The sequence below is a fragment of the Ammospiza caudacuta genome, chromosome 7 (genome assembly GCF_027887145.1).
Source record: "Ammospiza caudacuta isolate bAmmCau1 chromosome 7, bAmmCau1.pri, whole genome shotgun sequence".
Classification (NCBI taxonomy): Eukaryota; Metazoa; Chordata; class Aves; order Passeriformes; family Passerellidae; genus Ammospiza; species Ammospiza caudacuta.
In genome coordinates, this window is record NC_080599.1 from 11,830,595 (window position 1) to 11,845,996 (window position 15,402).

Genomic DNA, 15,402 nt, shown 5'->3' on the forward strand with positions numbered 1-15,402 from the left:
TCCGTGCAACATCCAGAACACGATGGGAGGTGTTTTCTGTGCTCGCGCAGGTTTTCCTTGCCAGAGAGAGTGGAAAAGCCTTCTGCTAGGATGTAGACCACAAAAGACGCTAAAGGCGAAGGTACGATGCTCTCCGGAGCTAAGCGCCGCTCCCGGGCTTCTTTCGGCAGAAGCCGCGCTAAGAGAGCACTGTGAGCGGTACAATCGTCTTTGCGCGAAGAAGCCGCTTCTTCAGCTCCGGGAGCCGGAGAGAGCGGCAGCATCGGAAAGGTGAAGGAGGAAGCTGTACAACCCTGGGATTGTGTGCGCAGCTTGCCAACTGATAGAAAACAGTACCTTACCACTTTCCTGACTTTTCCAATCACATGAATATTCGATAAGAAGCTGTTTAGGACATCTTTTCTTTTCTTTATGCCAAACACTTGGCAGATCTCCGTGCAACGTCCAGAACACGATGGGAGGTGTTTTCTGTGCTCGCGCAGTTTTTCCTTGCCAGACAGAGTGGAAAAGCCTTCTGCTAGGATGTAGACCACAAAAGACGCTAAAGGCGAAGGTACGATGCTCTCCGGAGCTAAGCGCCGCTCCCGGGCTTCTTTCGGCTGAAGCGGCGCTAAGAGAGCACTGTGAGCGGTACAATCGTCTTTGCGCGAAGAAGCCGCTTCTTCGGCTCCGGGAGCCGGAGAGAGCGGCAGCATCGGAAAGGTGAAGAAGGAAGCTGTACAACACTGGGATTGTGTGCGCAGCTTGCCAACTGATAGAAAACAGTACATTACCACTTTCCTGACTTTTCCAATCACATGAATATTCGATAAGAAGCTGTTTTGGACAGCTTTTCTTTTCTTCTTCTCGAACACTTGGCCGACCTCCGTGCAACGTCCAGAACACGATGGGAGATGTTTTCTGTGCTCGCGCAGGTTTTCCTTGCCAGACAGAGTGGAAAAGCTTTCTGCTAGGATGTAGACCACAAAAGACGCTAAAGACGAAGGTACGATGCTCTCCGGAGCTAAGAGCCGCTCCCGGGCTTCTTTCGGCAGAAGCCGCGCTAAGAGAGCACTGTGAGCGGTACAATCGTCTTTGCGCGAGGAAGCCGCTTCTTCGGCTCCGGGAGCCGGAGAGAGCGGCATGATCGGAAAGGTGAAGAAGGAAGCTGTACAACACTGGGATTGTGTGCGCAGCTTGCCAACTGATAGAAAACAGTACATTACCACTTTCCTGACTTTTCCAATCACATGAATATTCGATAAGAAGCTGTTTTGGACAGCTTTCCTTTTCTTCTTGTCAAACACTTGGCAGACCTCCGTGCAACTTCCAGAACACGATGAGAGGTGTTTTCTGTGCTCGCGCAGGTTTTTCTTGCCAGACAGAGTGGAAAAGCCTTCTGCTAGGATGTAGACCACAAAAGACGCTAAAGGCGAAGGTACGATGCTCTCCGGAGCTAAGCGCCGCTCCCGGGCTTCTTTCGGCAGAAGCGGCGCTAAGAGAGCACTGTGAGCGGTACAATCGTCTTTGCGCGAAGAAGCCGCTTCTTCGGCTCCGGGAGCCGGAGAGAGCGGCAGCATCGGAAAGGTGAAGAAGGAAGCTGTACAACACTGGGATTGTGTGCGCAGCTTGCCAACTGATAGAAAACAGTACATTACCACTTTCCTGACTTTTCCAATCACATGAATATTCGATAAGAAGCTGTTTTGGACAGCTTTTCTTTTCTTTATGCCAAACACTTGGCAGACCTCCGTGCAACGTCCAGAACACGATGGGAGATGTTTTCTGTGCTCGCGCAGGTTTTCCTTGCCAGACAGAGTGGAAAAGCCTTCTGCTAGGATGTAGACCACAAAAGACGCTAAAGGCGAAGGTACGATGCTCTCCGGAGCTAAGCGCCGCTCCCGGGCTTCTTTCGGCAGAAGCGGCGCTAAGAGAGCACTGTGAGCGGTACAATCGTCTTTGCGCGAAGAAGCCGCTTCTTCGGTTCCGGGAGCCGGAGAGAGCGGCATGATCGGAAAGGTGAAGAAGGAAGCTGTACAACACTGGGATTGTGTGCGCAGCTTGCCAACTGATAGAAAACAGTACATTACCACTTTCCTGACTTTTCCAATCACATGAATATTCGATAAGAAGCTGTTTTGGACAGATTTTCTTTTCTTCTTCTCGAACACTTGGCCGACCTCCGTGCAACGTCCAGAACACGATGGGAGATGTTTTCTGTGCTCGCGCAGGTTTTCCTTGCCAGACAGAGTGGAAAAGCCTTCTGCTAGGATGTAGACCACAAAAGACGCTAAAGACGAAGGTACGATACTCTCCGGAGCTAAGAGCCGCTCCCGGGCTTCTTTCGGCAGAAGCCGCGCTAAGAGAGCACTGTGAGCGGTACAATCGTCTTTGCGCGAAGAAGCCGCTTCTTCGGCTCCGGGAGCCGGAGAGAGCGGCATGATCGGAAAGGTGAAGAAGGAAGCTGTACAACACTGGGATTGTGTGCGCAGCTTGCCAACTGATAGAAAACAGTACATTACCACTTTCCTGACTTTTCCAATCACATGAATATTCGAAAAGAAGCTGTTTTGGACAGCTTTCCTTTTCTTCTTGTCAAACACTTGGCAGACCTCCGTGCAACTTCCAGAACACGATGGGAGGTGTTTTCTGTGCTCGCGCAGGTTTTCCTTGCCAGACAGAGTGGAAAAGCCTTCTGCTAGGATGTAGACCACAAAAGACGCTAAAGGCGAAGGTACGATGCTCTCCGGAGCTAAGCGCCGCTCCCGGGCTTCTTTCGGCAGAAGCCGCGCTAAGAGAGCACTGTGAGCGGTACAATCGTCTTTGCGCGAAGAAGCCGCTTCTTCGGCTCCGGGAGCCGGAGAGAGCGGCAGCATCGGAAAGGTGAAGAAGGAAGCTGTACAACACTGGGATTGTGTGCGCAGCTTGCCAACTGATAGAAAACAGTACATTACAACTTTCCTGACTTTTCCAATCACATGAATATTCGATAAGAAGCTGTTTTGGACAGCTTTTCTTTTCTTTATGCCAAACACTTGGCAGACCTCCGTGCAACGTCCAGAACTCGATGGGAGATGTTTTCTGTGCTCGCGCAGGTTTTCCTTGCCAGACAGAGTGGAAAAGCCTTCTGCTAGGATGTAGACCACAAGAGACGCTAAAGACGAAGTTACGATGCTCTCCGGAGCTAAGCGCCGCTCCCGGGCTTCTTTCGGCAGAAGCCGCGCTAAGAGAGCACTGTGAGCGGTACAATCGTCTTTGCGCGAAGAAGCCGCTTCTTCGGCTCCGGGAGCCGGAGAGAGCGGCAGCATCGGAAAGGTGAAGAAGGAAGCTGTACAACACTGGGATTGTGTGCGCAGCTTGCCAACTGATAGAAAACAGTACATTACCACTTTCCTGACTTTTCCAATCACATGAATATTCGATAAGAAGCTGTTTTGTACAGCTTTTCTTTTCTTTATGCCAAAAACGTGGCCGACCTCAGTGCAACGTCCAGAACACGATGGGAGATGTTTTCTGTGCTCCCGCAGGTTTTCCTTGCCAGACAGAGTGGAAAAGCTTTCTGCTAGGATGTAGACCACAAAAGACGCTAAAGACGCAGGTTCGATGCTCTCCGGAGCTAAGCGCCGCTCCCGGGCTTCTTTCGGCAGAAGCGGCGCTAAGAGAGCACTGTGAGCGGTACAATCGTCTTTGCGCGAAGAAGCCGCTTCTTCGGCTCCGGGAGCCGGAGAGAGCGGCAGCATCGGAAAGGTGAAGAAGGAAGCTGTACAACACTGGGATTGTGTGCGCAGCTTGCCAACTGATAGAAAACAGTACATTACCACTTTCCTGACTTTTCCAATCACATGAATATTCGATAAGAAGCTGTTTTGGACAGCTTTTCTTTTCTTCTTCTCGAACACTTGGCCGACCTCCGTGCAACGTCCAGAACACGATGGGAGATGTTTTCTGTGCTCGCGCAGGTTTTCCTTGCCAGACAGAGTGGAAAAGCTTTCTGCTAGGATGTAGACCACAAAAGACGCTAAAGACGAAGGTACGATGCTCTCCGGAGCTAAGAGCCGCTCCCGGGCTTCTTTCGGCAGAAGCCGCGCTAAGAGAGCACTGTGAGCGGTACAATCGTCTTTGCGCGAGGAAGCCGCTTCTTCGGCTCCGGGAGCCGGAGAGAGCGGCATGATCGGAAAGGTGAAGAAGGAAGCTGTACAACACTGGGATTGTGTGCGCAGCTTGCCAACTGATAGAAAACAGTACATTACCACTTTCCTGACTTTTCCAATCACATGAATATTCGAAAAGAAGCTGTTTTGGACAGCTTTCCTTTTCTTCTTGTCAAACACTTGGCAGACCTCCGTGCAACTTCCAGAACACGATGAGAGGTGTTTTCTGTGCTCGCGCAGGTTTTTCTTGCCAGACAGAGTGGAAAAGCCTTCTGCTAGGATGTAGACCACAAAAGACGCTAAAGGCGAAGGTACGATGCTCTCCGGAGCTAAGCGCCGCTCCCGGGCTTCTTTCGGCAGAAGCGGCGCTAAGAGAGCACTGTGAGCGGTACAATCGTCTTTGCGCGAAGAAGCCGCTTCTTCGGCTCCGGGAGCCGGAGAGAGCGGCAGCATCGGAAAGGTGAAGAAGGAAGCTGTACAACACTGGGATTGTGTGCGCAGCTTGCCAACTGATAGAAAACAGTACATTACCACTTTCCTGACTTTTCCAATCACATGAATATTCGATAAGAAGCTGTTTTGGACAGCTTTTCTTTTCTTTATGCCAAACACTTGGCAGACCTCCGTGCAACGTCCAGAACACGATGGGAGATGTTTTCTGTGCTCGCGCAGGTTTTCCTTGCCAGACAGAGTGGAAAAGCTTTCTGCTAGCATGTAGACCACAAAAGACGCTAAAGGCGAAGGTACGATGCTCTCCGGAGCTAAGCGCCGCTCCCGGGCTTCTTTCGGCAGAAGCGGCGCTAAGAGAGCACTGTGAGCGGTACAATCGTCTTTGCGCGAAGAAGCCGCTTCTTCGGTTCCGGGAGCCGGAGAGAGCGGCATGATCGGAAAGGTGAAGAAGGAAGCTGTACAACACTGGGATTGTGTGCGCAGCTTGCCAACTGATAGAAAACAGTACATTACCACTTTCCTGACTTTTCCAATCACATGAATATTCGATAAGAAGCTGTTTTGGACAGATTTTCTTTTCTTCTTCTCGAACACTTGGCCGACCTCCGTGCAACGTCCAGAACACGATGGGAGATGTTTTCTGTGCTCGCGCAGGTTTTCCTTGCCAGACAGAGTGGAAAAGCCTTCTGCTAGGATGTAGACCACAAAAGACGCTAAAGACGAAGGTACGATACTCTCCGGAGCTAAGAGCCGCTCCCGGGCTTCTTTCGGCAGAAGCCGCGCTAAGAGAGCACTGTGAGCGGTACAATCGTCTTTGCGCGAAGAAGCCGCTTCTTCGGCTCCGGGAGCCGGAGAGAGCGGCATGATCGGAAAGGTGAAGAAGGAAGCTGTACAACACTGGGATTGTGTGCGCAGCTTGCCAACTGATAGAAAACAGTACATTACCACTTTCCTGACTTTTCCAATCACATGAATATTCGAAAAGAAGCTGTTTTGGACAGCTTTCCTTTTCTTCTTGTCAAACACTTGGCAGACCTCCGTGCAACTTCCAGAACACGATGGGAGGTGTTTTCTGTGCTCGCGCAGGTTTTCCTTGCCAGACAGAGTGGAAAAGCCTTCTGCTAGGATGTAGACCACAAAAGACGCTAAAGGCGAAGGTACGATGCTCTCCGGAGCTAAGCGCCGCTCCCGGGCTTCTTTCGGCAGAAGCCGCGCTAAGAGAGCACTGTGAGCGGTACAATCGTCTTTGCGCGAAGAAGCCGCTTCTTCGGCTCCGGGAGCCGGAGAGAGCGGCAGCATCGGAAAGGTGAAGAAGGAAGCTGTACAACACTGGGATTGTGTGCGCAGCTTGCCAACTGATAGAAAACAGTACATTACAACTTTCCTGACTTTTCCAATCACATGAATATTCGATAAGAAGCTGTTTTGGACAGCTTTTCTTTTCTTTATGCCAAACACTTGGCAGACCTCCGTGCAACGTCCAGAACTCGATGGGAGATGTTTTCTGTGCTCGCGCAGGTTTTCCTTGCCAGACAGAGTGGAAAAGCCTTCTGCTAGGATGTAGACCACAAGAGACGCTAAAGACGAAGTTACGATGCTCTCCGGAGCTAAGCGCCGCTCCCGGGCTTCTTTCGGCAGAAGCGGCGCTAAGAGAGCACTGTGAGCGGTACAATCGTCTTTGCGCGAAGAAGCCGCTTCTTCGGCTCCGGGAGCCGGAGAGAGCGGCAGCATCGGAAAGGTGAAGAAGGAAGCTGTACAACACTGGGATTGTGTGCGCAGCTTGCCAACTGATAGAAAACAGTACATTACCACTTTCCTGACTTTTCCAATCACATGAATATTCGATAAGAAGCTGTTTTGTACAGCTTTTCTTTTCTTTATGCCAAAAACGTGGCCGACCTCAGTGCAACGTCCAGAACACGATGGGAGATGTTTTCTGTGCTCCCGCAGGTTTTCCTTGCCAGACAGAGTGGAAAAGCTTTCTGCTAGGATGTAGACCACAAAAGACGCTAAAGACGCAGGTTCGATGCTCTCCGGAGCTAAGCGCCGCTCCCGGGCTTCTTTCGGCAGAAGCGGCGCTAAGAGAGCACTGTGAGCGGTACAATCGTCTTTGCGCGAAGAAGCCGCTTCTTCGGCTCCGGGAGCCGGAGAGAGCGGCAGCATCGGAAAGGTGAAGAAGGAAGCTGTAAAACACTGGGATTGTGTGCGCAGCTTGCCAACTGATAGAAAACAGTACATTACCACTTTTCTGACTTTTCCAATCACATGAATATTCGATAAGAAGCTGTTTTGGACAGATTTTCTTTTCTTTATGCCAAACACTTGGCAGACCTCCGTGCAACGTCCAGAACACGATGGGAGATGTTTTCTGTGCTCGCGCAGGTTTTCCTTGCCAGACAGAGTGGAAAAGCCTTCTGCTAGGATGTAGACCACAAAAGACGCTAAAGACGCAGGTACGATGCTCTCCGGGGCTAAGCGCCGCTCCCGGGCTTCTTTCGGCAGAAGCCGCGCTAAGAGAGCACTGTGAGCGGTACAATCGTCTTTGCGCGAAGAAGCCGCTTCTTCGGCTCCGGGAGCCGGAGAGAGCGGCAGCATCGGAAAGGTGAAGAAGGAAGCTGTACAACACTGGGATTGTGTGCGCAGCTTGCCAACTGATAGAAAACAGTACATTACCACTTTCCTGACTTTTCCAATCACATGAATATTCGATAAGAAGCTGTTTTGGACAGCTTTTCTTTTCTTTATGCCCAACACTTGGCCGACCTCCGTGCAACGTCCAGAACACGATGGGAGATGTTTTCTGTGCTCGCGCAGGTTTTCCTTGCCAGACAGAGTGGAAAAGCCTTCTGCTAGGATGTAGACCACAAAAGACGCTAAAGGCGAAGGTACGATGCTCCCCGGAGCTAAGCGCCGCTCCCGGGCTTCTTTCGGCAGAAGCCGCGCTAAGAGAGCACTGTGAGCGGTAGAATCGTCTTTGCGCGAAGAAGCCGCTTCTTCGGCTCCGGGAGCCGGAGAGAGCGGCAGCATCGGAAAGGTGAAGAAGGAAGCTGTACAACACTGGGATTGTGTGCGCAGCTTGCCAACTGATAGAAAACAGTACATTACCACTTTCCTGACTTTTCCAATCACATGAATATTCGATAAGAAGCTGTTTTGGACAGATTTTCTTTTCTTTATGCCAAACACTTGGCAGACCTCCGTGCAACGTCCAGAACACGATGGGAGATGTTTTCTGTGCTCGCGCAGGTTTTCCTTGCCAGACAGAGTGGAAAAGCCTTCTGCTAGGATGTAGACCACAAAAGACGCTAAAGACGCAGTTACGATGCTCTCCGGAGCTAAGCGCCGCTCCCGGGCTTCTTTCGGCAGAAGCCGCGCTAAGAGAGCACTGTGAGCGGTACAATCGTCTTTGCGCGAAGAAGCCGCTTCTTCGGCTCCGGGAGCCGGAGAGAGCGGCAGCATCGGAAAGGTGAAGAAGGAAGCTGTACAACACTGGGATTGTGTGCGCAGCTTGCCAACTGATAGAAAACAGTACATTACCACTTTCCTGACTTTTCCAGTCACATGAATATTCGATAAGAAGCTGTTTTGAACCACTTTTCTTTTCTTCTTGTCAAACACTTGGCCGACCTCCGTGAAACGTCCAGAACACGATGGGAGATGTTTTCTGTGCTCGCGCAGGTTTTCCTTGCCAGACAGAGTGGGAAAGCTTTCTGCTAGGATGTAGACCACAAAAGACGCTAAAGACGCAGGTTCGATGCTCTCCGGAGCTAAGCGCCGCTCCCGGGCTTCTTTCGGCAGAAGCCGCGCTAAGAGAGCACTGTGAGCGGTACAATCGTCTTTGTGCGAAGAAGCCGCTTCTTCGGCTCCGGGAGCCGGAGAGAGCGGCAGCATCGGAAAGGTGAAGAAGGAAGCTGTACAACACTGGGATTGTGTGCGCAGCTTGCCAACTGATAGAAAACAGTACATTACCACTTTCCTGACTTTTCCAATCACATGAATATTCGATAAGAAGCTGTTTTGGACAGATTTTCTTTTCTTTATGCCAAACACTTGGCAGATCTCCGTGCAACGTCCAGAACACGATGGGAGATGTTTTCTGTGCTCGCGCAGGTTTTCCTTGCCAGACAGAGTGGAAAAGCTTTCTGCTAGCATGTAGACCACAAAAGACGCTAAAGGCGAAGGTACGATGCTCTCCGGAGCTAAGCGCCACTCCCGGGCTTCTTTTGGCTGAAGCGGCGCTAAGAGAGCACTGTGAGCGGTACAATCGTCTTTGCGCGAAGAAGCCGCTTCTTCGGCTCCGGGAGCCGGAGAGAGCGGCATGATCGGAAAGGTGAAGAAGGAAGCTGTACAACACTGGGATTGTGTGCGCAGCTTGCCAACTGATAGAAAACAGTACATTACCACTTTCCTGACTTTTCCAATAACATGAATATTCGATAAGAAGCTGTTTTGGACAGCTTTACTTTTCTTTATGCCAAACACTTGGCCGACCTCCGTGCAACGTCCAGAACACGATGGGAGATGTTTTCTGTGCTCCCGCAGGTTTTCCTTGCCAGACAGAGTGGAAAAGCCTTCTGCTAGGATGTAGACCACAAAAGACGCTAAAGACTGAAGGTACGATGCTCTCCGGAGCTAAGCGCCGCTCCCGGGCTTCTTTCGGCAGAAGCCGCGCTAAGAGAGCACTGTGAGCGGTACAATCGTCTTTGCGCGAAGAAGCCGCTTCTTCGGCTCCGGGAGCCGGAGAGAGCGGCAGCATCGGAAAGGTGAAGAAGGAAGCTGTACAACACTGGGATTGTGTGCGCAGCTTGCCAACTGACAGAAAACAGTACATTACCACTTTCCTGACTTTTCTAATCACATGAATATTCGATAAGAAGCTGTTTTGGACCACTTTTCTTTTCTTCTTGTCGAACACTTGGCAGACCTCCGTGCAACGTGCAGAACACGATGGGAGATGTTTTCTGTGCTCCCGCAGGTTTTCCTTGCCACACAGAGTGGTAAAGCCTTCTGCTAGGACGTGGACCACAAAAGACGCTAAAGACGAAGGTACGATGCTCTCCAGAGTTAAGCGCCGCTCCCGGGCTTCTTTCGGCAGAAGCCGCGCTAAGAGAGCACTGTGAGCGGTACAATCGTCTTTGCGCGAAGAAGCCGCTTCTTCGGCTCCGGGAGCCGGAGAGAGCGGCAGCATCGGAAAGGTGAAGAAGGAAGCTGTACAACACTGGGGTTGTGTGCGCAGCTTGCCAACTGATAGAAAACAGTACATTACCACTTTCCTGACTTTTCCAATCACATGAATATTCGATACGAAGCTGTTTTGGACAGATTTTCTTTTCTTTATGCCAAACACTTGGCAGACCTCCGTGCAACGTCCAGAACACGATGGGAGATGTTTTCAGTGCTCGCGCAGGTTTTCCTTGCCAGACAGAGTGGAAAAGCCTTCTGCTAGGATGTAGACCACAAAAGACGCTAAAGACTGAAGGTACGATGCTCTCCGGAGCTAAGCGCCGCTCCCGGGCTTCTTTCGGCAGAAGCGGCGCTAAGAGAGCACTGTGAGCGGTACAATCGTCTTTGCGCGAAGAAGCCGCTTCTTCGGCTCCGGGAGCCGGAGAGAGCGGCAGCATCGGAAAGGTGAAGAAGGAACCTGTACAACACTGGGATTGTGTGCGCAGCTTGCCAACTGATAGAAAACAGTACATTACCACTTTCCTGACATTTCCAATCACATGAATATTCGATAAGAAGCTGTTTTGGACAGATTTTCTTTTCTTTATGCCAAACACTTGGCAGACCTCCGTGCAACGTCCAGAACACGATGGGAGATGTTTTCTGTGCTCGCGCAGGTTTTCCTTGCCAGACAGAGTGGAAAAGCCTTCTGCTAGGATGTAGACCACAAAAGACTCTAAAGACGCAGGTACGATGCTCTCCGGGGTTAAGCGCCGCTCCCGGGCTTCTTTCGGCAGAAGCCGCGCTAAGAGAGCACTGTGAGCGGTACAATCGTCTTTGCGCGAAGAAGCCGCTTCTTCGGCTCCGGGAGCCGGAGAGAGCGGCATGATCGGAAAGGTGAAGAAGGAAGCTGTACAACACTGGGATTGTGTGCGCAGCTTGCCAACTGATAGAAAACAGTACATTACCACTTTCCTGACTTTTCCAATCACATGAATATTCTATAAGAAGCTGTTTTGGACAGCTTTTCTTTTTTTTATGCCAAACACTTGGCAGATCTCCGTGCAACGTCCAGAACACGATGGGAGATGTTTTCTGTGCTCCCGCAGGTTTTCCTTGCCAGACAGAGTGGAAAAGCCTTCTGCTAGGATGTAGACCACAAAAGACGCTAAAGGCGAAGGTACGATGCTCTCCGGAGCTAAGCGCCGCTCCCGGGCTTCTTTCGGCAGAAGCCGCGCTAAGAGAGCACTGTGAGCGGTACAATCGTCTTTGCGCGAAGAAGCCGCTTCTTCGGCTCCGGGAGCCGGAGAGAGCGGCAGCATCGGAAAGGTGAAGAAGGAAGCTGTACAACACTGGGATTGTGTGCGCAGCTTGCCAACTGATAGAAAACAGTACATTACCACTTTCCTGACTTTTCCAATCACATGAATATTCGATAAGAAGCTGTTTTGGACAGATTTTCTTTTCTTTATGCCAAACACTTGGCAGACCTCCGTGCAACGTCCAGAACACGATGGGAGATGTTTTCTGTGCTCACGCATGTTTTCCTTGCCAGACAGCGTGGAAAAGCTTTCTTCTAGGATGTAGACCACAAAACACGCTAAAGGCGAAGGTACGATGCTCTCCGGAGGTAAGAGCCGCTCCCGGGCTTCTTTCGGCAGAAGCGGCGCTAAGAGAGCACTGTGAGCGGTACAATCGTCTTTGCGCGAAGAAGCCGCTTCTTCGGCTCCGGGAGCCGGAGAGAGCGGCAGCATCGGAAAGGTGAAGAAGGAAGCTGTACAACACTGGGATTGTGTGCGCAGCTTGCCAACTGATAGAAAACAGTACATTACCACTTTCCTGACTTTTCCAATCACACGAATATTCGATAAGAAGCTGTTTTGGAGAGATTTCCTTTTCTTCTTGTCAAACACTTGGCAGACCTCCGTGCAACGTCCAGAACTAGATGGGAGGTGTTTTCTGTGCTCGCGCAGGTTTTCCTTGCCAGACAGAGTGGAAAAGCCTTCTGCTAGGATGTAGACCACAAAAGACGCTAAAGGCGAACGTACGATGCTCTCCGGAGCTAAGCCCCGCTCCCGGGCTTCTTTCGGCAGAAGCCGCGCTAAGAGAGCACTGTGAGCGGTAGAATCGTCTTTGCGCGAAGAAGCCGCTTCTTCGGCTCCGGGAGCCGGAGAGAGCGGCAGCATCGGAAAGGTGAAGAAGGAAGCTGTACAACACTGGGATTGTGTGCGCAGCTTGCCAACTGATAGAAAACAGTACATTACCACTTTCCTGACTTTTCCAATCACATGAATATTCGATAAGAAGCTGTTTTGGACAGATTTTCTTTTCTTTATGCCAAACACTTGGCCGACCTCCGTGAAACGTCCAGAACACGATGGGAGATGTTTTCTGTGCTCGCGCAGGTTTTCCTTGCCAGACAGAGTGGAAAAGCCTTCTGCTAGGATGTAGACACAAAAGACGCTAAAGACGCAGTTACGATGCTCTCCGGAGCTAAGCGCCGCTCCCGGGCTTCTTTCGGCAGAAGCGGCGCTAAGAGAGCACTGTGAGCGGTACAATCGTCTTTGCGCGAAGAAGCCGCTTCTTCGGCTCCGGGAGCCGGAGAGAGCGGCAGCATCGGAAAGGTGAAGAAGGAAGCTGTACAACACTGGGATTGTGTGCGCAGCTTGCCAGCTGATAGACAGCAGTACATTACCACTTTCCTGACTTTTCTAATCACATGAATATTCTATAAGAAGCTGTTTTGGACATATTTTCTTTTCTTCTTTTCGAACACTTGGCAGACCTCCGTGCAACGTCCAGAACACGATGGGAGATGTTTTCTGTGCTCGCGCAGGTTTTCCTTGCCAGACAGCGTGGAAAAGCTTTCTTCTAGGATGTAGACCACAAAAGACGCTAAAGGCGAAGGTACGATGCTCTCCGGAGCTAAGAGCCGCTCCCGGGCTTCTTTCGGCAGAAGCCGCGCTAAGAGAGCACTGTGAGTGGTACAATCGTCTTTGCGCGAAGAAGCCGCTTCTTCGGCTCCGGGAGCCGGAGAGAGCGGCATGATCGGAAAGGTGAAGAAGGAAGCTGTACAACACTGGGATTGTGTGCGCAGCTTGCCAACTGATAGAAAACAGTACATTACCACTTTCCTGACTTTTCCAATCACATGAATATTCGATAAGAAGCTGTTTTGGACAGATTTTCTTTTCTTTATGCCAAACACTTGGCAGACCTCCGTGCAACGTCCAGAACACGATGGGAGATGTTTTCTGTGCTCGCGCAGGTTTTCCTTGCCAGACAGAGTGGAAAAGCCTTCTGCTAGGATGTAGACCACAAAAGACGCTAAAGACGAAGTTACGATGCTCTCCGGGGCTAAGCGCCGCTCCCGGGCTTCTTTCAGCAGAAGCGGCGCTAAGAGAGCACTGTGAGCGGTACAATCGTCTTTGCGCGAAGAAGCCGCTTCTTCGGCTCCGGGAGCCGGAGAGAGCGGCATGATCGGAAAGGTGAAGAAGGAAGCTGTACAACACTGGGATTGTGTGCGCAGCTTGCCAACTGATAGAAAACAGTACATTACCACTTACCTGACTTTTCCAATCACATGAATATTCGATAAGAAGCTGTTTTGGACAGCTTTTCATTTCTTTATGCCCAACACTTGGCCGACCTCCGTGCAACGTCCAGAACACGATGGGAGATGTTTTCTGTGCTCGCGCAGGTTTTCCTTGCCAGACAGAGTGGAAAAGCCTTCTGCTAGGATGTAGACCACAAAAGACGCTAAAGACGCAGTTACGATGCTCTCCGGAGCTAAGCGCCGCTCCCGGGCTTCTTTCGGCAGAAGCGGCGCTAAGAGAGCACTGTGAGCGGTACAATCGTCTTTGCGCGAAGAAGCCGCTTCTTCGGTTCCGGGAGCCGGAGAGAGCGGCATGATCGGAAAGGTGAAGAAGGAAGCTGTACAACACTGGGATTGTGTGCGCAGCTTGCCAACTGATAGAAAACAGTACATTACCACTTACCTGACTTTTCCAATCACATGAATATTCGATAAGAAGCTGTTTTGGACAGCTTTACTTTTCTTTATGCCCAACACTTGGCCGACCTCCGTGCAACGTCCAGAACACGATGGGAGATGTTTTCTGTGCTCGCGCAGGTTTTCCTTGCCAGACAGAGTGGAAAAGCCTTCTGCTAGGATGTAGACCACAAAAGACGCTAAAGACGCAGTTACGATGCTCTCCGGAGCTAAGCGCCGCTCCCGGGCTTCTTTCGGCAGAAGCCGCGCTAAGAGAGCACTGTGAGCGGTACAATCGTCTTTGCGCGAAGAAGCCGCTTCTTCGGCTCCGGGAGCCAGAGAGAGCGGCAGCATCGGAAAGGTGAAGAAGGAAGCTGTACAACACTGGGATTGTGTGCGCAGCTTGCCAACTGATAGAAAACAGTACATTACCACTTTCCTGACTTTTCCAATCACATGAATATTCGATAAGAAGCTGTTTTGGACAGATTTTCTTTTCTTCTTCTCGAACACTTGGCCGACCTCCGTGCAACGTGCAGAACACGATGGGAGATGTTTTCTGTGCTCGCGCAGGTTTTCCTTGCCAGACAGAGTGGAAAAGCTTTCTGCTAGCATGTAGACCACAAAAGACGCTAAAGACGAAGGTACGATGCTCTCCGGAGCTAAGAGCCGCTCCCGGGCTTCTTTCGGCAGAAGCCGCGCTAAGAGAGCACTGTGAGCGGTAGAATCGTCTTTGCGCGAAGAAGCCGCTTCTTCGGCTCCGGGAGCCGGAGAGAGCGGCATGATCGGAAAGGTGAAGAAGGAAGCTGTACAACACTGGGATTGTGTGCGCAGCTTGCCAACTGATAGAAAACAGTACATTACCACTTTCCTGACTTTTCCAATCACATGAATATTCGAAAAGAAGCTGTTTTGGACAGCTTTCCTTTTCTTCTTGTCAAACACTTGGCAGACCTCCGTGCAACTTCCAGAACACGATGGGAGGTGTTTTCTGTGCTCGCGCAGGTTTTCCTTGCCAGACAGAGTGGAAAAGCCTTCTGCTAGGATGTAGACCACAAAAGACGCTAAAGACGCAGTTACGATGCTCTCCGGAGCTAAGCGCCGCTCCCGGGCTTCTTTCGGCAGAAGCCGCGCTAAGAGAGCACTGTGAGCGGTACAATCGTCTTTGCGCGAAGAAGCCGCTTCTTCGGCTCCGGGAGCCGGAGAGAGCGGCAGCATCGGAAAGGTGAAGAAGGAAGCCGTACAACACTGGGATTGTGTGCGCAGCTTGCCAACTGATAGAAAACAGTACATTACCACTTTCCTGACTTTTCCAATAACATGAATATTCGATAAGAAGCTGTTTTGGACAGATATTCTCTTCTTTATGCCAAACACTTGGCAGACCTCCGTGCAACGTCCAGAACTCGATGGGAGATGTTTTCTGTGCTCGCGCAGGTTTTCCTTGCCAGACAGAGTGGAAAAGCCTTCTGCTAGGATGTAGACCACAAAAGACGCTAAAGGCGAAGGTACGATGCTCTCCGGAGCAAAGCGCCGCTCCCGGGCTTCTTTCGGCAGAAGCGGCGCTAAGAGAGCACTGTGAGCGGTACAATCGTCTTTGCGCGAAGAAGCCGCTTCTTCGCCTCCGCCAGCCGGAGAGAGCGGCAGCATCGGAAAGGTGAAGAAGGA